The sequence below is a fragment of the Hyperolius riggenbachi genome, chromosome 1 (genome assembly GCF_040937935.1).
Source record: "Hyperolius riggenbachi isolate aHypRig1 chromosome 1, aHypRig1.pri, whole genome shotgun sequence".
NCBI lineage: Eukaryota > Metazoa > Chordata > Amphibia > Anura > Hyperoliidae > Hyperolius > Hyperolius riggenbachi.
This window is the reverse complement of record NC_090646.1, coordinates 196,719,687-196,741,594: the sequence shown is the minus strand read 5'-3', so window position 1 is coordinate 196,741,594 and position 21,908 is coordinate 196,719,687.

The window sequence follows — 21,908 nt, the reverse complement described above, 5'->3', positions numbered from 1 at the left end:
GTCTTCTATTTCTATATCTTCTTCATCTTCTTCTATATCTTATTCTTCTTCTTCTTCTATATCTTCTTCTTCCTCTTCTCCTCTATCATTATATTATGTGTCTTGGTTTTCCTTTCTTTTGTAATATTTTTTTTACTTCTTTTGTGGAAATATGTTATTTTAATAACACCATAGTTATATATTTGTGTTGATGGCATAATAGGTAGGTAGTGGCACATTGCAAGCCACAGCCCCTTTTTCTGTGTACCCTGGCGGTGGTAAAACACAGACATCAGCAGGAGGAGGAAGTAGTTGCAGGCTTGCAGCTATTGTAGTGTGGTAATAGCTGCCGGTAGGAGAGTGGGTGGGCAGGTGGCAGCAGAAAATAGTTCTTCTTCTGTTCTCCCTGGCAGTGGTAGCAGCACACAGACAGCAGAAGCTCAATGCAGCTACAGGAGGAGGAGTAGTGTGTGTCAGACAGTGTGATCTGTGATGTGACTGACATAATAGGCCCTGGTTCCTAGCGGTGGTTCCAGGGCCGTAAATACACAGCATGAGGTTCCAGACAGCGGTCGTGAAGCCCACATTGTGTCCAATACACAATTGGGACAGCACAGTCTTCAACCCGGACACCTCTAAATTAATTACAATTTTTTTTTTTTTTTTCAAATTAATGGATGCAGCTATTTTTGAGCGTAATAGCTGTTGGCGCATGGGCAGCAGCACCTTGTAATGTGTTCCCTGGCAGTGGAGACACAGACAGCAGGAGGAAATACAGCAGCAGGCAGCGTGAGGAGGTTGAGTGTGTGGCAGACTGGCCCCAGGCAGGAGGGCAGGCAGCGAGACATAATAGGCCCTGGTTCCTAGCGGTGGTTCCAGGGCCGTAAATACACAGCATGAGGTTCCAGACAGCGGTCGTGAAGCCCACATTGTGTCCAATACACAATTGGGACAGCACAGTTTTCAACCCGGACACCTCCAAAATAATTAAAAAAAAAATTTCCCAAAATAAATAATGCAGGGCAGGCAGCTATTTTTGAGCGTAATAGCTGGTGGCGCATGGGCAGCAGCACCTTGTAATGTGTTCCCTGGCATTGGAGACACAGACAGCAGGAAGAAATACAGCAGCAGCAGCAGCAGGTGTAATGTGTGTGCGCCACTTCATGTCCCCCTCTCGCCGACAACAGGGGCCAGGAATTCGCCTTCCACCCAAGCCTGGTTCATTTTGAGAAACGTCAGTCTGTAGACAGACTTGTGAGACAGACGAGATCGCTTCTCAGTGACGACTCCACCGGCTGCACTGAAGCAACGCTCTGACAGTACGCTGAAAGGGGGGCAGGAGAGCACTTCCAGGGCGTACTGCGCAAGCTCGCTCCAGATCGGCAGGTGCTTGACCCAATACTCCATAGGATCAACAGGGGCCACGCTGTCAAGCCCGCTGAAGGACCCCATGTAGTCAGCCACCATGCGGGTCAAGGACTGCCTGTGACTGGAGAAGGATGCTGCTGCAGGCACCTCCTCTCTAGTCCTTGGCAGCTCTACACTCATGTAGAGCTCTTGGGTCAGAGACAACAGGTCTGTGGTGCGCGTGCACTTGCTGTTGGTGGATGCAGGCACCTGCTGCTGCCTCTGTGCTGGCTGAACAGTGGGGGTGGATGTCTGAGGGAAGGCTTCCTCCAAGCGCTCAACAAGGGTCAGCTGCAAATCCCTCATTTGTTGCGAACGTTCTTCTCCTGCAGGCAGGAACTGGCTGAGCTTCCGCTTCAGACGTGGGTCAAGCATCATGCAGATCCAGATGTCCTCCCTCTGCTTCATCTGGATCACCCTTGGGTCCTTGCGCAGGCACCTCAGCATGTGCGCTGCCATTGGGAAGAGTCTGGCCACGTCTGTTGGCACATCATCGGCAGCCCCAGAGCCGACAGTGCTGTCCTCTTCCTCTGCCTCCTCCACCTCATCCTCTCTCCACCCCCGCACCACTCCAGCTGCGCTCTGCTGCTCCCCCTCATCAGCAGCAAGGTCAGGGACCTCCACCAACTCCAAGCCCTCCTCCTCAGAGGTGGCCTATGAAGCTTCCTGCAGCTCCTGCTGGTCCAAGGCTGCCGCTCCCTCTTCCAGCAGTGCATACAGGGCCCTGTCCAGCACACACACCAAGGGTACCCACTCGCACACCATTGCATGGTCCCTGCTTACCATGTTGGTGGCCTGCAGGAAGGGTGCCAGGACTGAGCACACCTGCTGCATGTGCCCCCAGTCCTCCGTGGAGATGATGGACGGGAGGTTGGTGGCGGCACGGCCAGTTGCAGTGATGGAGGCAACTGTTGCTCGTGCAAGGTACTGGCTGACAGCCTGCCTCTGTTCAACCAGATGCTCCAACATCGCCAGGGTGGAGTTCCAGCGAGTTGGAACATCGATCATGAGCCGGTGCTGTGGCAGGTGCAGCTCCTTCTGCACCTCTTCCAGGCTCGCTACTGCTGCAGGCGAGAGCCGGAAATGACGCACAACCTTCCTTGCCGCCTCAAGGAGTCGGTCCATCCCCTGGTAGGTCCGCAGGAACTTTTGGACTACCAGGTTCAGGACGTGCGCCAGGCAGGGGATGTGGGTCAGGTCTCCCCTGCTGATTGCAGCAACCAGGTTTGCCCCATTGTCGGACACCACCTCTCCAACTCTGAGGCCTCTGGGGGTCAGCCAATTCCTCTCCTGCTCTCGGAGTTTGGCCAGGACATGGTTCGCCGTCAGTTTGGTCTTCCCCTGGCTGACCAGTTCCAGCAGCGCTTGGCAGTGGCGGGGCTTCACGCTGCTGCTGAGGCGGGGGGTTTGGGCTGGTGTGCCGGAGGATGGAAGCGGATCAGAGGAACCTGCTGCAATTCCGCTGACCCTGCATGGTGGCACCACCCACTGCGTTGTTGGTGCTGCTGCTGCTCTGACAGTGCCCGATGCTGCTCCCCCATCCTCACCCCCTTCCACCAAGCTGACCCAATGCGCAGTGAAGGACAGATAGTGGCCTGTCCCAAACTGGCTGCTCCACGAGTCCATGGTGACGTGGACCCGTTGATCCACCGCGTGCTCCAGCCCTCTCCCGACATTGGCCATCACAGAGCGGTGAAGTGCAGGGATGGCCGTGCGTGCGAAAAAATGTCAGCTGGGGATTGGCCAATCGGGGGCTGCACACATCAAAAGCGCACGCATGTCGCTCCCCTCCTGCACAAGGGAATAAGGCAGGAGTTGGGAGCACATGGCCCGTGCCAGCAAGCCGTTCAGCTGACGCACGCGACGGCTGCTGGGAGGCAGAACCCTGACCACCCCCTGGAAGGTGTCGCTGAGCAGGGTCTGGCGACGCCTTTTGCTGGCACGGGAATCACTGGAGGGAGCAGAGGAGGCCACTGAGGACTGGCTGCCAGAACAGGCCTCAGTGTCGGCGGCAGGAGTTGCAGAGTGAGGAGGAGCAGTGCGTTGCTGACGCACTCCTGCTGGTGCTGCTGGAGGAGGTGGAGGAGGGCGGGTGGCTGCTGCTGACGGCTTTCGCAGTGGTGGCGGGTCTGCCACTGCCAGCTTCCTTCAACTTCACGAACTCTTTATGCTCATGAAAGTTTTTCCCTGCAAGATGGTCGACCAGAGAGGTGGTGCCAAACGCAGAGGGCTCCTTCCCTCTGCTGAGCTGCTTGCAGCCCTGGTTGCAGGTGGCATACTTGCACTCCACATATGGCAGGGTGAAAAAATTCCATATTGGGGAGGTGAAGTTGCCCCTTCGGCTGGACTCCCTGCTGCCGCTGGTCTCCCTGTGGTGGTTGGGGGGTGGGGGTTCTTGGTGCGGCTGGTGGTGGCACTGGCAGAACTCGTCTCCGGATCAGCATGCTGTGTGGCCTGCATACCACGCCCACTTGTGATCCTGCCCATGCCTGCGATGCTGATCCTTCTAGCAAGGCCCACAGATGCATCCTCCTCCTCCTCAGAGCTGATGACATCCCCACTCCCAGGACCTGGCACCCAGTCTCTGTCCTTCACCCTGTCATCATCATCCTCCTGCTCCGCAAACATGTCTTGCTGGGATCCCACAAACTCCCCTTCTGCATGCATGGGCGGATGGACAGTCACCACTGTCTGACTGTCCAAAGCATCATCCCCCAAAGTGCCCATGAGCATTCCTTCCTCCTCCAATTCTGCCGCAACAGCATTCCATAACCCCACTGCGCTTGGGGATAAGAAGGTGCTGAGTGACAGGGTGCTTGTGTCGCCCGCTGGGGCTGGAGAACTGCACTCCTCCTCCTCCCCAGGCAGTGCTGGTCGGCTGCTGCTGCTCTTGCGAACAGGAGTGGTGGCGGGGGTGGAGGACTCGGTTCCAGAGCTAATGGTGGCCTGCTCATCCACCATCAGTTCCACCACAGAGTCTGCGTCCTTCTCCTCAATAGGACGGCTACGACCTGGCGGTGGGAGGAACATCTGCGCCACACGCTGCTGCTGCTGCTGCTGTGTCTCTGCAGCGTGACTCCCAGCTGTTGGGCGGCCAAGGCGTCCACGGCCAGTGGCTAATGGCGGAATAGCCACTGGTGCAGACGCAGAACTGCGCATGGTGGTGGTGGCGCGGCTGCCACACCCACGACCTCTTCTCTTGGCGATGCCCTTGCTGCCCCTGCCCAAACCGCGGCTGCCAGTGCTAGACATCGTATATTTTTAATATCATACAAATGAAAAAAAAAATTATGTATGTAAAGGTGGGTGGGACAAGTAGGGTACTTTAATGGGGTGGGACTGGTGGTGGTGGGTGTGTGAGGTGACAGACAGGTGTACTCTACAGCAGAGATCGGTGTAGCGCTAACGAGAGAGTGCGCACACAAAGACCCTAGCTGACGCTGACTGACGGTGTCCCTATACACAGACTACAGTACAAGTCAGCAAATACACAATATAAGTAATAGAAAAAAATAGGACGGGTGTAGCACTAACGAGAGGGTGCGGACAGCGCAGATGTGCACTGCGCACACAAAGACCCTAGCTGACGCTGACTGACGGTGTCCCTATACACAGACTACAGTACAAGTCAGCGAATACACAATAGAAGTAATATATAAACAATAGGACGGGTGTAGCACTAACGAGAGGGTGCGGACAGCGCAGACGTGCACTGCGCACACAAAGACCCTAGGTAACGCGGTGATGGACGGTCCCTATACACAGACTAGAGTACACTACAGTACTACTAACTAAACAATAGAAGAATCTAGCTAAATAATAGAACAGGTGTGACTAGATTACAGAGAGCAGATACAGGACAGGTATAGCAGTAAAGCTGGGCCTTGCTAACTACAAAATAGTACAAATCTATCTAACACAGAAGTAGTAGTACAGTAGAGTAGGACAGGTGAGAGCACAGGTAACTAGAGACTAGAGCACAGAGCAGGGCAGGCTGCCTTGCCTAGGCACAGGGCCTAGCTGCTGGCTGCAGCAGTGACAGTCTCCCTCCCTAGTCCCTAATAACACAAACTAAACTGCCTAAAGTACAATCTATCTACAATACAAAGCAATACAGTTGAAGATCAAGTGCTGGAGTGTAAAAACGCTTGGTTTAGAACAATATAAATGCACTTGCACACAGACAAAACGCACTGGAGTAGTAGCTTGCTATCTGAGTGCGCTCGGATAGCACAGCCCAGATAGTTAATACTATTCGAGTTCGGTATTCGAGCTCGAATAGTAAAAAAAGAGCTAGGATATCTGAGTACCTCGGATATCCTAGCTCAGATGAGCACCACTGTCTAAAACTAGCTGATTAGACATGATTCAGTCAAACAAAAAAAGTAGTTAATTCTTGGATCAATTTTGACCAAAACATTGATCGGGATTGATTGCTGCATAGCATTCTGCTGTACCAGTTCACAGCTAGCTGTGGCAGCAGTTCAACCAATTTTTTAACAGATTTTCTTCTAATAAAAGGCTACGTTTCCACTGTATTGGCATACGTCTTGAGAGACGAGGTGCTGGTATTTGTGCAGTGCGAGAATGTACTATATTATGCTGCCAACTGTTCACTTTTTCTTTCCCACTTCACTTGCAAATTCGGATGCAGCATATTGATTTCAATAGGCTGAAAAATTGCGTGCATGGGTTTTTGTTAATTACTACTCCCCCACCAAGTCGTAGAAACTCAGAGGGAGAAGTCATTTGGGATTCGGCTATTGCCGTCACCCAAATTACACTGCTGCACGCCCATAGACATAATAATGATCGTGATGTGGCAAGCTGTTCGCCGAACTGTTCCCAGCAAACAGGCCATAGGAAATGACCTCGGGGTCATTTCCGCATTCGTCATAGTACGGATTACTGCGCACACGGTTTCCCGGGGGGCCGTGCGTACTTGATTGCGCTCCTGCAGCCAGGAGTGCTCTGCGCATGCGCATGACGTCACACAGAGCAATCCCGGCTGCAGACGCAAAGTCATTCCCCATGGCTTCTTTGTTGCAAACAGTTCGGGCCATCTCTAAATAGCATGTTTATGGTTGCGCTCAGTTCAGGGGAGGACCGCACGCTGAAATTACCTGTCTCGTACTAATTAAACCCAAATTCGTGTGTGGGTAATTGGAAGGGAATCTCAGACTAATTGAAATCAGTAAAATGCAATCTTTACACATTAGTTGCCAGATTGGGTGCCCATCACAAAGTGTACTGCTAAAGCCTCACTCACACCTATGAGGACTGTCGCCTGGAAAGGATCAGGGCTTGATTCTTCGGGTGATAGTGCTGGGCTGGGGCTGTACAGACATATCACTAGCCTGCAGGCTAGCAATGCGTTTTGCTGCTATATGATGGGGAGGAGGGCCAACGGAGCGGCACACAAGAAGTGTCACAGAGCAGAAGGGGTGAGTGGGGATAATAATTACCTCAGCCAGTGTTCATCCGAGTTGATCTGCCAGGTGAATAGCTCACCAAAAGAAATGGAATGAACAGTTTGCCTGTCCCTCTGACGATCTGTTCATTGCATGCAGCTACCTCTGGGTCGCCGAGGTCTTCGAGTAATGCGCTGGCCGGTGGCACTTGGCCAGGAGCATTCTGTGCATGCGCACAACTTTGTGGTATGTAGTCACGACTACGTACGACAACATTGTGCGCATGCACAGAAGGCTCCTGATCAAGGAACGTGTCGCCGACCAGAGCCTCCTGCGCCTGGTTTCAGAATGTCTCTGTTTTATTCAAATCGAATCATATAAGAACAATACATAAAATTGCATGAAATAAAATAAATACTGATCTCCATTTCAAGAAAAAGTCTCACACCAATCATAAATTGCCATACTTATCTAGAGATCTTGTTTACAAATTACAGAAAAATTTTTTTGGAGGTTGGCTACCAAATTGTATGTTGTTTCCAATAGTGGGCGCTCAGCTATGCCCTGGTCACAGGTAGCCAATTCTCTTGTCCCCATTTAGCAGCATACATTTGAAATCGGCGCAGGATACAGCTGGTATATGGCTGATCCTGCTTCTGCACAAGTCCGGGCCGATTTAATTACTATTCCCCCTCCAGGCTGCCATGGATAGTGCGGGAATGATATAATTGTCTTCCAGCGATTGCTGGAGGCCAAATTATTGTGTTTTTTAAGCAACTTCGGCTCCGTATTCTGATGGCATCGATGGTACTCACTGACCGATGTGTGATGTGATTCCTATAATAGTCTATGGTGGCGCCGGCTGAGCCCAAATCACAGCGCTGAAAAGCACTGCTCCGCATTTAGCTGTTACTATGCCCAACATACTGTATGTTGCCAGTCCTACTTTGGCTCACATAGCTGATCTCTAACACTCGCATTTGTCTGAGTGTGTGGAACATTAATGCATCTTCTACAACATGTAAGCTACACACTGATGTGTTGTAATATAACGCAGGTGGATGTGCACTTTACAGAAACAAACAGGCACCTGCGTTGCTCTCTGATACATGTGTGACCTCATTCAATTACAGTGGTTTGCAAAAGTATTCAACCCCCTTGAGGTTTTCCACATTTTGTCATATTACTGCCACAAACATGAATCAAAAAGACTTGAGACTGGGGCGGAGGTTCACCTTCCAGCAGGACAATGACCCTAAGCATAAAGCCAGGGCAACAATGGAATGGTTTAAAACAAAACATATCCATGTGTTAGAATGGCCCAGTCAAAGTCCAGATCTAAATCCAATTGAGAATCTGTGGCAAGATCTGAAAACTGCTGTTCACAAATGTTGTCCATCTAATCTGACTGAGCTGGAGCTGTTTTGCAAAGAAGAATGGGCAAGGATTTCAGTCTCTAGATGTGCAAAGCTGGTAGAGACATACCCTAAAAGACTGGCAGCTGTAATTGCAGCAAAAAAGGTGGTTCTACAAAGTATTGACTCAGGGGGCTGAATAATTATGCACACCCCACTTTGCAGTTATTTATTTGTAAAAAAATGTTTGGAATCATGCATGATTTTTGTTCCACTTCTCACGTGTACACCACTTTGTATTAGTCTTTTATGTGAAATTCCATTAAAATTGATTTATGTTAGTGGCAGTAATATGCCAAAATGTGGAAAACTTCAACGGGGCTGAATACTTTTACAAACCACTGTACATTGAATGGGACAGCACTGGGTTGTGCAAAAAAATCCATAAAGCACAGTGCATTGTCTGAACTCTGTTCTGAACGGTGCATTTGTGTGCCCATCCGGCAGCACTGTCAATGCACTCTCCACTGTCCTTGCCTATCGCCCACTGAAGCGCATTGTTGAAATTGACTCAGCAACACAACAGTATGCCATATTGTTAATTGTGGTGCTCAGAGCTACGTCAAACTTTCACAGGTTAGTGTTTTTATTGCGCACAATACTTCAATTGCCGAATCATTGTTTTATTCTTTGGAAAAATCTGTTTTAGAATGTACTTCGTGATTGGCAAGTATTGTACTGTGTGTGTGCGCAAGTGTATGTGTGATTGGTGGGGACAACACAAGTTGCCATGCCTGGGCCACCACAAAAGTCAAAAATGGCCTTGAGAGAAGGAGCAAATTGGAGACTTAAAAACAGGATGTTCCATACAGCCATCTTACAACCTATTCCAGCTATTAACAGGTACATCTTTATTAAAACTTTTTGCAATTAAAGTTATAACATCCACTATTTCCACATTTTAGGGTCTATAAGCAGTGCATTTTTTGCACCCTTTCAGACCCTAAACCAGGCATGGGCAAACTTGGCCCTCCAGCTGTTGAGGAACTACAAGTCCCACAATGCATTGCAGGAGTCTGACAGCCACAGTCATGACTCATAAAGGCAAATGCATTGTGGGATTTGTAGTTCCTTAACAGCTGGAGGGCCAAGTTTACCCATGACTGCCCTAAACCCACTTAATAATCATGCTGCCAGAAAGCCTGCGGCAGCCCCTGCACTTGCTCACCTCCCTGGGATCCAGTGCTGCAGTTCGTGCTCACCTGAGGAAAATGTATGCGTGCTTTAACACCAAGTTTTAACCCTAGCAAGTCTGGCTCTGCAAATCTGGCTCAATTGGCTATTCATGAGGCAATGCTCATGCAAATATGCATTTGCTTTTGCACGCCAAACTATGCAGGGTCAAAAAACGAATACCGCAAAGCGGTCGCCCTGCGGGAATTAGTTAATGCCACATTAGCACTATCCAGGAGCGCCACGGGGAGGCTTCCCAATGCCCCCCGCAATGGACGTTAAGGTAAGTGCCTGTTTTTAAATATTGGGAGGTGGGTGCGGACGGCTCTCCCCGGCACTGGCCACGCTTGGGGGGGTCGCCTGCGCCACCCAGCCTCCCCCTCCGGAGTGCTGCTGTGGTTCCCAGGCAGTGAGAGCGCCTGGGACCCCGCGGCCCCCCGGTTGTATGGGGGCATTGGGAAGCCTCCTCGTGGCGCTCCTGGATAGTGCTATTGTAGCATGAACTAATTCCCGCAGGGCAACCGCTTTGCGGCATTGGTTTTGGACCCTGCATAAGTTGGCATGCGAAAGCGAATGCATATTTGCATGAGCATTGCCTCATGAATAGCCAATCAGGCCAAATTTGCTTAGCCAGTTATGTCAGGTGTTCACTTGGTGTTTAATGCACACATTTAACTCTCTGTGTAGTGATTTGTGAATGTCTTTCCCTTGGAGGCGGGTGGCGGATGGCTCATTCCAGGTAGTGTGAACCCTGGAGTGGGCTGTCAGCGCCTGTCCTCCCCCCCCTCCCCCCCTTGGAGTGCAGTATGTGAGCCAGCCCTGAGCTCCAAAGCTCAGTGCGACCCATGCTTCATTCCTTTCCTTTTCAAATGTGTTGCACCCAAGCTATGCTCAGCAGCAGAACGCAATGGACGTTAAGGTAAGTGCCTGTTTTTAAATATTGGGAGGTGGGTGCGGATGGCTCTCCCCGGCACTGGCCACGCTTGGGGGGGGTCGCCTGCGCCACCCAGCCTCCCCCTCCGGGGTGCTGCTGTGGTTCCCAGGCAGTGAGAGCGCCTGGGACCCCGCGGTCCCCCGGTTGTATGGGGGCATTGGGAAGCCTCCTCGTGGCACTCTTGGATAGTGCTATTGTAGCATGAACTAATTCCCGCAGGGCAATCGCTTTGCGGCATTGGTTCTGGACCCTGCATTAGTTGGCATGCGAAAGCAAATGCATATTTGGATGAGCATTGCCTCATGAATAGCCAATCAGGCCAAATTTGCTTAGCCAGTTATGTCAGGTGTTCACTTGGTGTTTAATGCACACATTTAACTCTCTGTGTAGTGACCAGTGCTGCAGTTCTCCCTCCAGGTGGCGCTGTAACCCTGCAGTGAGATTGCCACCTGTCGTCATGACGACAGGCGGCGATCCCCGCAGGGAATACAGAGCCCTGGAGGACAGGAAAAAGAATGGCTACCGGCGTCTGGATCCCCTGGGAAGTGAGTGAAAACACCCGCTGCACACTATACTCTGCATAGACCCGTGACAGTCACCACGAGTCTAGCTCGGGTGTTACCAGCCACTCTGAGTTGCAGATTTCCAACCCCAAGACTGACTAGGGATTACTGCCAGGGAGGTTAAGGAATAAAGGGAAAGAAAAAGAGGAGGGGGAGGAAACATTTTTTACACTTGATAAATTTCCTTCAAATAGCCAGCATACAGAATTTATTTCTTGGTTTTGTATATTTAAAGGACAACTGTAGTGAGAAATATATGGAGGCTGCCATATTTATTTCCTTTTAAACAATATCAGTTGCCTGGCGCCCTGCTGATCTATTTGGCTGCAGTAGTGTCTGAATCATAACAGAAACAAGCATGTTCATGCTCTGAAACACCTGATCTGCATATGCTTGTTCTGGGTCTTTGGCTAAAAGTATTAGTAGCAGAGGATTAACAGGATAGCCAGGCAACTGGTATTGCTTAAAAGAAAATGTATACCTCCATACACCTTTCAATACCAGTTGTCCTTTAAGAACGTCAGTCTCAGGCACACTGTATTCTCTAATCCTAGGTCAGTGAACCATCAGGGAAGACAATAATAGAGACAATTGATGTACCACATTAGTATCACATATATCCTATTCCTATTCGATCACATCCTATTCGATCACATCCTGTACCTCAGATCATATTTTAATTGCCAAGCATGACTGGGTTGTGTCTGGAATTGGGTTTGGCACATACAATTGCTCAGAGAAGGAATAGGAAATATAAATAATACAACAAGCATAAACAGAAATGACAATAGGAGTGACAGCACGGTGCAAGTATAAATGCAGTGTTACACTGACTAGACAGTCTATTAATCTGATGGTTGCAACCTGAAGGAGGGGAGAATGATGGGGGTGGGCATTGGATGTGGGAGGGCCTGAAGAGCGTTCAAGAGGGTGACAGCAGAAGGGAAAAAGGAGTTCTTATGCCTCGAAGTTTGGGTGGAGATGACCCGAAAGCTACGGCCTGATGGGTGCTGACTGAAGAAGCGGTGGCCACGGTGTGAGGGGTCGTTGGCGATCCTCAGTGCTCTGAAACATAGATTGGAATTGTGGAGGAGGTCGAGTGAGGGGGGTTCTTCCGATGACCCTCTCCGCTGATCTGATGACCCTCTGAAATTTGTATCTGTCTTGGAAGAGCCAGTGTACTAGACTGGAATTGATGAACAGAAGACGGACTTAATGGTGAGAGTGTGGAAGTTCGTCAGCAGCTCCTGTGACATGCCAAACTTCTTCAGTTGACAGAGGAAGAAAAGTCTCTGCTGGGCTTTCCTCTGCGTCAGGGCGATGTTTGCCTTCCAGCTCAGGTCGTTAGAGATGGTTGTGCCCAGAAGGTGCATGCATCCGTAAGCATCACGTCACACCGCTTTGACCATATTTTCTCAAATTTGGGCAGGTTCTACTATTATAATTTATTTTGTATACCGGAAGAAATTTGTTTACTGTATTTATCCATTCTTGTTTGGTCTGTACCGCTGGTTCATTCCAACGCAATAGAATTATTTTCTTGGCAATATGGCACAATGTAAAGATGAGAGGACCATATGCAATTAACCTTTTCTCCTGACTTTTCTTTAACCACTTGAGGACCGTAGGCTTTACCCCCCTTAAGGACCAGACCCTTTTTTTCCATTCAGACCACTGCAGCTTTAATGGTTTATTGCTCGCTCATACAACCTACCACCTAAATGAATTTTGGCTCCTTTTCTTGTCACTAATAAAGCTTTCTTTTGGTGCTATTTGATTGCTGCTGTGATTTTTACTTTTTATTATATTCATCAAAAAAGACATGAATTTTGTAAAAAAAAATTCTTTCTGTGCTGACATTTTTAAAATAAAGTAAAATTTCTGTATACATGCAGCACAAAAAATGTGGACAAACATGTTTTTAATAAAAAAAACCCCATTCAGCCTATATTGATTGGTTTGGGTAAAAGTTATAGCGTTTACAAACTATGGTGCAAAAAGTGATTTTTTTTTTCCCATTTTGAAGCATCTATGACTTTTCTGACCACCTGTCATGTTTCATTAGGGGCTAGAATTCCAGGATAGTATAAATACCCCCCAAATAACCCCATTTTGGAAAGAATACATCCCAAAGTATTCAGTGAGAGGCATGGTGAGTTCATAGAAGATTTTTTTATTGTCACAAGTTAGCGGAAAATGACACTTTGACAAAAAAGAAAAAAAAAAAAGTTTCAATTTTTTGCTAACTTGCGACAAAAAAAATGAAATCTGCCACGGACTCACTATGCTCCTCTCTGAATACCTTGAAGTGTCTACTTTCCAAAATGGGGTCATTTGTGGAGTGCGTTTACTGTCCTGGCATTTTGGGGGGTGCCTAATTGTAAGCACCCCTGTAAAGCCTAAGGGTGCTCATTGGACTTTGGGCCCTTTAGCGCAGTTAGGCTGCAAAAAAGTGCCACATATGTGGTATTGCCGTACTCAGGAGAAGTAGTATAATGTGTTTTGGGGTGTATTTTTACACATACCCATGCTGGGTGGGAGAAATATCTCTGTAAATGACAATTGTTTGATTTTTTTTTTTACACACAATTGTCCATTTACAGATATTTCTCCCGCTTACCATGGGTATGTGTAAAAATACACCCCAAAACACATTATACTACTTCTCCTGAGTATGGCGATACCACATGTGTGTCACTTTTTTGCACCCTAACTGCGCTAAGGGGTCCAAAGTCCAATGAGTACCTTTAGGATTTCACAGGTCATTTTTGTTTCAAGACTACTCCTCACGGTTTAGGGCCCCTAAAATGCCAGGGCAGTATAGGAACCCCACTAATGACCCCATTTTAGAAAGAAGACACCCCAAGGTATTCCGTTAGGAGTATGGTGAGTTCATAGAAGATTTTATTTTTTGTCACAAGTTAGCGGAAATTGATTTTAATTGTTTTTTTCACGAAGTGTCATTTTCCGCTAACTTGTGACAAAAAATAAAATCTTCTATGAACTCACCATACTCCTAACGGAATACCTTTGGGTGTCTTCTTTCTAGAATGGGGTCATTTGTGGGGTTCCTATACTGTCCTGGCATTTTAGGGGCCCTAAACCGTGAGGAGTAGTCTTGAAACCAAATGTCGCAAAATGACCTGTGAAATCCCAAAGGTACTCATTGGACTTTGGGCCCCTTAGCGCACTTAGGGTGTAAAAAAGTGCCACACATGTGGTACCGCCGTACTCAAGAGAAGTAGTATAATGTGTTTTGGGGTGTATTTTTACACATACCCATACTGAGTGGGAGAAATCTCTCTGTAAATGGACAATTGTGTGTAAAAAAAATCAGAGAGATTTCTCCCACTCAGCATGGGTATGTGTAAAATACACCCCAAAACACATTATACTACTTCTCCTGAGTACGGCGATACCACATGTGTGGCACTTTTTTGCACCCTAACTGCGCTAAGGGGTCCAAAGTCCAATGAATACCTTTAGGATTTCACAGGTCATTTTTGTTTCAAGACTACTCCTCACGGTTTAGGGCCCCTAAAATGCCAGGGCAGTATAGGAACCCCACTAATGACCCCATTTTAGAAAGAAGACACCCCAAGGTATTCCGTTAGGAGTATGGTGAGTTCATAGAAGATTTTATTTTTTGTCACAAGTTAGCGGAAATTGATTTTAATTGTTTTTTTCCACAAAGTGTCATTTTCCGCTAACTTGTGACAAAAAATAAAATCTTCTATGAACTCACCATACTCCTAACGGAATACCTTGGGGTGTCTTCTTTCTAAAATGGGGTCATTAGTGGGGTTCCTATACTGCCCTGGCATTTTAGGGGCCCTAAACCGTGAGGAATAGTCTTGAAACCAAATGTCGCAAAATGACCTGTGAAATCCTAAAGGTACTCATTAGACTTTGGGCCCCTTAGCTTACTTAGGGTGTAAAACAGTGCCACACATGTGGTACCGCCGTACTCAGGAGAAGTAGTATAATGTGTTTTGGGGTGTATTTTTACACATACCCATGCTGGGTGGGAGAAATATCTCTGTAAATGACAATTGTTTGATTTTTTTTTTACACACAATTGTCCATTTACAGAGAGATTTCTCCCACCCAACATGGGTATGTGTACAAATACACCCCAAAACACATTATACTAGTTCTCCTGAGTACTGTGGTACCACATGTGTGACACTTTTTTGCAGCCTAGGTGCGCTAAGGGACCCAAAGTCCTATTCACAGGTCATTTTGAGGCATTTGTTTTCTAGACTACTCCTCACGGTTTAGGGCCCCTAAAATGCCAGGGCAGTATAGGAACCCCACAAGTGACCCCATTTTAGAAAGAAGACACCCCAAGGTATTCCGAGTTCATAGAAGATTTTATTTTTTGTCACAAGTTAGTGAAAAATGACACTTTGTGAAAAAAAAACAATAAAAATCAATTTCCGCTAACTTTTGACGAAAAATAAAATCTTCTATGATCTCGTCATACACCTAACAGAATACCTTGGGGTGTCTTTTTTTCTAAAATGAGGTCACTTGTGGGGTTCCTATACCGCCCTGGCATTTTACGGGCCCAAAACCGTGAGTAGTCTGGAAACCAAATGTCTCAAAATGACTGTTCAGGGGTATAAGCATCTGCAAATTTTGATGACAGGTGGTCTATGAGGGGGCGAATTTTGTGGAACCGGTCATAAGCAGGATGACCTTTTAGATGACAGATTGTATTGGGCCTGATCTGATGGATTGGAGTGCTAGGGGGGTGACAGGAGGTGATTGATGGGTGTCTCAGGGGGTGGTTAGAGGGGAAAATAGATGTAATCAATGCACTGGGGAGGTGATCGGAAGGGGGTCTGAGGGGGATCTGAGGGTTTGGCCGAGTGATCAGGAGCCCACACGGGGCAAATTAGGGCCTGATCTGATGGGTAGGTGTGCTAGGGGGTGACAGGAGGTGATTGATGGGTGTCTCAAGGTGTGATTAGAGGGGGGAATAGATGCAAGAAATGCACTGGCGAGGTGATCAGGGCTGGGGTCTGAGGGTGTGGGCGGGTGATTGAGTGCCCTAGGGGCAGATAGGGGTCTAATCTGATGGGTAGCAGTGACAGGGGGTGATTGATGGGTAATTAGTGGGTGTTTAGGGTAGAGAACAGATTTAAACAATGCACTTGGGAGGTGATCTGACATCGGATCTGCGGGCGATCGATTGGTGTGGGTGGGTGATCAGATTGCCCGCAAGGGGCAGGTAAGGGGCTGATTGATGGGTGGCAGTGACAGGGGGTGATTGATGGGTGGCAGTGACGGGTTGATTGATGGGTGATTGACAGGTGATCAGTGGGTTATTACAGGGAAGAACAGATGTAAATATTGCACTGGCAAATTGATAAGGGGGGGTCTGAGGGCAATATGAGCGTGTAGGCGGGTGATTGGGTGCCCGCAAGGGGCAGATTAGGGTCTGATCTGATGGGTAACAGTGACAGGTGGTGATAGGGGGTGATTGATGGGTAATTAGTGGGTGTTTAGGGTAGAGAACAGATGTAAACACTGCACTTGGGAGGTGATCTGACGTTGGATCTGCGGGCGATCTATTGGTGTGGGTGGGTGATCAGATTGCCCGCAAGGGGCAGGTTAGGGGCTGATTGATGGGTGGCAGTGACAGGGGGTGATTGATGGGTGATTGACAGGTGATCAGGGGGATAGGTGCATACAGTACACGGGGGGGGAGGAGTGGGGTCCTGGGGGGGGGGGGTCTGTGGAGAATCTGAGGGGTGGGGGGGGTGATCAGGAAGGAGCAGGGGTCAGTTTAGGGCATAAAAAAATAGCGTTTACAGATAGTGACAGGGAGTGATTGATGGGTGATTAGGGGGGTGATTGGGTGCAAACAGTGGTCTGGGGGGGTGGGCAGGGGGGGTCTGAGTGGTGCTCTGGGCGATCAGGGGGGGGGGAAATTAGTGTGCTTGGGTGCAGACTAGGGTGGCTGCAGCCTGCCCTGGTGGTCCCTCGGACACTGGGACCACCAGGGCAGGAGGCAGCCTGTATAATACACTTTGTATACATTACAAAGTGTATTATACACTTTGTATGCGGCGATCCGGGTGCTAGTAACCCGCCGGCGCTTCCGAACGGCCGGCGGGTTACAGCGCGAGGGGGGCAGAGCCAGTCCCCGGCGGAGGATCGCGTCACGAATGACGCGATCGCTCCGCCCATGCCCGTACAAGGACCGCCGCCAATTGTACATGCAGAGGTCCTTGCGGGATCCACTTTCCAGCCGCCAATTGTACATGCGGCGGTCTGGAAGTGGTTAAACTGATAATTTTCATATTCTCTTTAAAACAACTTTTTGGCAGTTTGCAATGGAAAAAGTACCAAAAAGTTGATGAAAAAGTACCATTAAAAGTATTATGAATATTTTCTAGCTTGCTGGTGGTTTAAAAGGCATTTTATTGACAAGATGTAAACATATAACCTAGGGAAAAATTCAGGAGAAAAAGTTAATTGCATATGGGCCAAAGTCTTTTTATACCTATGAAAATTATCCTCTACAAAGAGCCCCAATAACATCAACTTAGGTTCTAATTGAAAAGGATGACCTGCAGCAGCTGATAGACCACTCGCCCTATCTGATCCCATGACATGCTCATACATGCTCAAAACAAAAGCAGATAGGAACTACATGTAAGCCACACCTAGTACATGTCTGAGGGGAACCATTCATTTTATACAACATAAAGGGGGTAAAGTAAATTCTATGTACAAACTTTAACTGGATAAGCCTACCCTTGCCAAGATCAACAGTTTAGCTCCCCTCCCAGTCATCGTTGTCTATCTCACCCAGGTCTAACTCCCCTCCTTATTCTTTTGTTTAATATCGTTACCAAAACAACCTATACTTCTGTCTTACCATAAAAGCTTTATATGAAACCACATCAAACAGTAATTCCCCCAACCCCACTATAGTTAACCTGACCTTTGTGATCCATAAACTAGTAAGACTTATCTATCAGCAATTCTTCATTTTCTGTAGCACAGTACCAAAATCATCATGAAAGGGCAGCCTATGCATTACCTCCCTAAGGGCCCATTCACACTTAAAAGCACAAAATGGTAGCGCTAAGTGCTACTGTTTTGTGCAAGTGATTTTACCACAATTAGCGCTGTAAAATCACTGTACACTTCCGTAATTCTAAGCGATCGTGATCAGCACTTTATTAAGCACTGTACCGCTATTGCTCCAGAATCGCGGCAAAATGCTGCAGGTAACACAATTTGCGATTTTCACTAATAGCCCGCGATCGGCGCCAATTGCAGCAGTGAGATCACTGCCATAGAGTTAGAATAGCACTAGTGCTTTAAAAAAGCGCTAGCGCTTCGATTAGCGGGAATTGCCCGCTAATCGCCGTAGTGAAAACGGGCCTGGAGTGCACACTGCAAGAGCTTTTTCAAAGCATATGCGATTTAAAAGCACTTGATAATGTAATGCTAAGTGTGTGTCATCACTAGCTCTTAGAAAACACTGCTAGTGTGAACCAGCGGAGAAAAAAAGCAGAAAAAGCTCCCACAAGGGGGTGAGTTGGCTGCAAAAAACAGCAACACTGACCTATATATTAATTTTATTTTGATCAAAAGTTTTTATTGTGGTACAGTGACTATATCTGTGATGTGCATCACTTTTGCAATGACATAATACTTAAATAACAAACCACATTTTTAATTTACAAACCAATAGCACTATAAATATATACCATCTGACGTAAAGATGGTCGGGTAAACTGAACTAGTGGTACTTAAAGTATTGCGCAACAATTTGCTAATCCAAATACTAAAGGCCCATACACACGCTCAACCAAACCACCTGATTGTCGTCTGATTTTGGAATGTTGGACGACAATCAGGTGTGTGTATGCGTGACAAACGACTAGCCGTGCAAATAATAAAAGGCGGTTTGCCCGATCCATCCGGCGGATCAACTCACACGACTGTTGGGCTGATATTGTGCAGTTGGCCATGTGTGTACAACGTGCTTTGAACAATGTACTTGTTTTGAATTCAGCCATGTCGTGCAGTGTGTCATTTCAATTGGAAAATACAAGTCTTATACTAAAGAGCAGTGTACACGAGAACTACAATAGAATCTTGGTTGAGCCTATATCTTCATTAGCTAGACAGAAAAATTACAAATGTTCAGCGCTACTTTAGCTTGAGGGCTCGTTTCCACTATCGCGAATCCGCATGCGGATTCGCACATGTAATGCAAGTGGATGGGCCTGTTGAGGTGCATATTTTTCAGCGGTGAAAAAACGCACAAAAGAGCCGCAGAATTCGCCTGCGAGTGGAATGCATGCGAATCGCATGCAATGTATTTAATAGGGAAATCGCATGCGTTTTCCCCATGCGTTTTTTGGCCAATTCGCATAGGTACCAATGTAAATTCACACAGGCAGTGACATGGTTAAAATCGCATATACCCTCACCTATGCGAAATTGCCTGCGAATTTGCGGCAAAAACGCATGGGTGATCGCATCCGCATGCGATTTCATCAGCGGTGGAATCCAGGCAATTCCGCACCGCAATAGTGGAAACGAGCCCCTAATTAGTTTCCATGTTGACGCCTTCGGCTTGTACAGTTAATCAACGAGCAAGATTGCACAAACCTGGTGAATGGTGAAGCCATGGGTGCAGGGCACTAATTTGCCCGAAGGCTTTTTCACTCATGAGAGAGTGTTCCGAGGTACAGTGGTGTGAAAAACTATTTGCCCCCTTCCTGATTTCTTATTCTTTTGCATGTTTGTCACACTTAAATGTTTCTGCTCATCAAAAAACGGTAACTGTTAGTCAAAGATAACATAATTGAACACAAAATGCAGTTTTAAATGATGGTTTTTATTATTTAGTGAGAAAAAAACCCTCAAAACCTACATGGCCCTGTGTGCAAAAGAAATTGCCCCCTGAACCTAATAACTGGTTGTGCCACCCTTAGCAGCAATAACTGCAATCAAGCGTTTGCGATAACTTGCAACAAGTCTTTTACAGCGCTCTGGAGGAATTTTGTCCCACTCATCTTTGCAGAATTGTTGTAATTCATCTTTATTTGAGGGTTTTCTAGCATAAACCACCTTTTTAAGGTCATGCCACAACATCTCAATAGAATTCAGGTCAGCACTTTGACTAGCCCACTCCAAAGTCTTCATTTTGTTTTTCTTCAGCCATTCAGAGGTGGATTTGCTGGTGTGTTTTGGGTCATTGTCCTGCTGCAGCACCCAAGATCGCTTCAGCTTGAGTTGACGAACAGATGGCCGGACATTCTCCTTCAGAATTTTTGGTAGACAGTAGAATTCATGGTTCCATCTATCACAGCAAGCCTTCCAGGTCCTGAAGCAGCAAAACAACCCCAGACCATCACACTACCACCACCATATTTTACTGCTGGTATGACGTTCTTTTGCTGAAATGCTGTGTTACTTCTACGCCAGATGTAACGGGACACGCACCTTCCAAAAAGTTCAACTTTTGTCTCGTCGGTCCACAAGGTATTTTCCCAAAAGCCTTGGCAATTATTGAGATGTTTTTTAGCAAAATTGAGACGAACCTTAATGTTCTTTTTGCTTAAAAGTGGTTTGCACCTTGGGTATCTGCCATGCAGACCGTTTTTGCCCAGTCTCTTTCTTATGGTGGAGTCGTGAACACTGACCTTAATTGAGGCAAGTGAGGCCTGCAGTTCTTTAGATGTTGTCCTGGGGTCTTTTGTGGCCTCTCGGATGAGTTTTCTCTGCGCTCTTGGGGTAATTTTGGTCGGCCGGCCACTCCTGGGAAGGTTCATCACTGTTCCATGTTTTTGCCATTTGTGGATAATGGCTCTCACTGTGGTTCACTGGAGTCCCAAATCTTTAGAAATGGCTTTATAACCTTTACCAGACTGATAGATCTGAATTACAGTACTTTTGTTCTCATTTGTTCCTGAATTTCTTTGGATCTTGGCATGATGTCTAGCTTTTGAGGTGCTTTTGGTCTACTTCTCTGTGTCAGCTCCTATTTAAGTGATTTCTTGATTGAAACAGGTGTAGCAGTAATCAGGCCTGGGGGTGACTACAGAAATTGAACTCAGGTGTGATAAACCACAGTTAAGTTATTTTTTAACAAGGGGGGCAATCACTTTTTCACACAGGGCCATGTAGATTTGGAGTTTTTTTTCTCTCACTAAATAATAAAAACCATAATTTAAAACTGCATTTTGTGTTGAATTATGTTATCTTTGACTAATAGTTAATGGTTTTTGATGAGCAGAAACATTTAAGTGTGACAAACATGCAAAAGAATAAGAAATTAGGAAGGGGGCAAATAGTTTTCACACCACTGTACGTTCCCTTTGATATTTGTCTTGTTTGTCTGCAAATAGCCTAAAAATCTGGTCCAGAGGACGCGATATGGGTGAATGGTGGATGTAGGCACTATTTGGGGACCCAAGTTCGGTAATGCCAGTACCTTTCACATCTCACATTTTAGAATATAAGCTATATGATCCAGAATAAAGCTTGAAGTTGGGTTAGCTCTTTTCAATCTAGAGATTAACTCTGACCTATATTAAGTTTTTTGCCTGCTAATAGCGTTGTGGGAATAAGCTCAAATGTAACACAGTCTATAGTCAGTGGGAGGGATTGTGGTTTGTCAAGTCAACAGAAATGAACTGAACTGCTGTTCTTTAATAAAAGTGCTGTTTACATTCTTCTTTGACTATGAGCCATAATGATGGAAAAAAATGTTTCGTGCCAACGTTTAGCCTGTGACAACTTTTTTGTGATATGTTTCCCCAGAGTTTCTGGAGTCAAAGGGGTGATTAATTTAGATATGTGCAGTAAAGTAAAGCTGTACCCAGAAGCATCCACCATCATTCTCCACTGGCCCGTTCCAGCTCTGTCCTCTCTGCAAAACCACTTGTTGAAGGGCTCGCTAAAGCACAGTAGTACGGACCTGATCAGGCTTCAGTAGAAATAACCGAGCTCGATCGGGTCCATGCTACTGTGTAGGAGCAAGCCATCT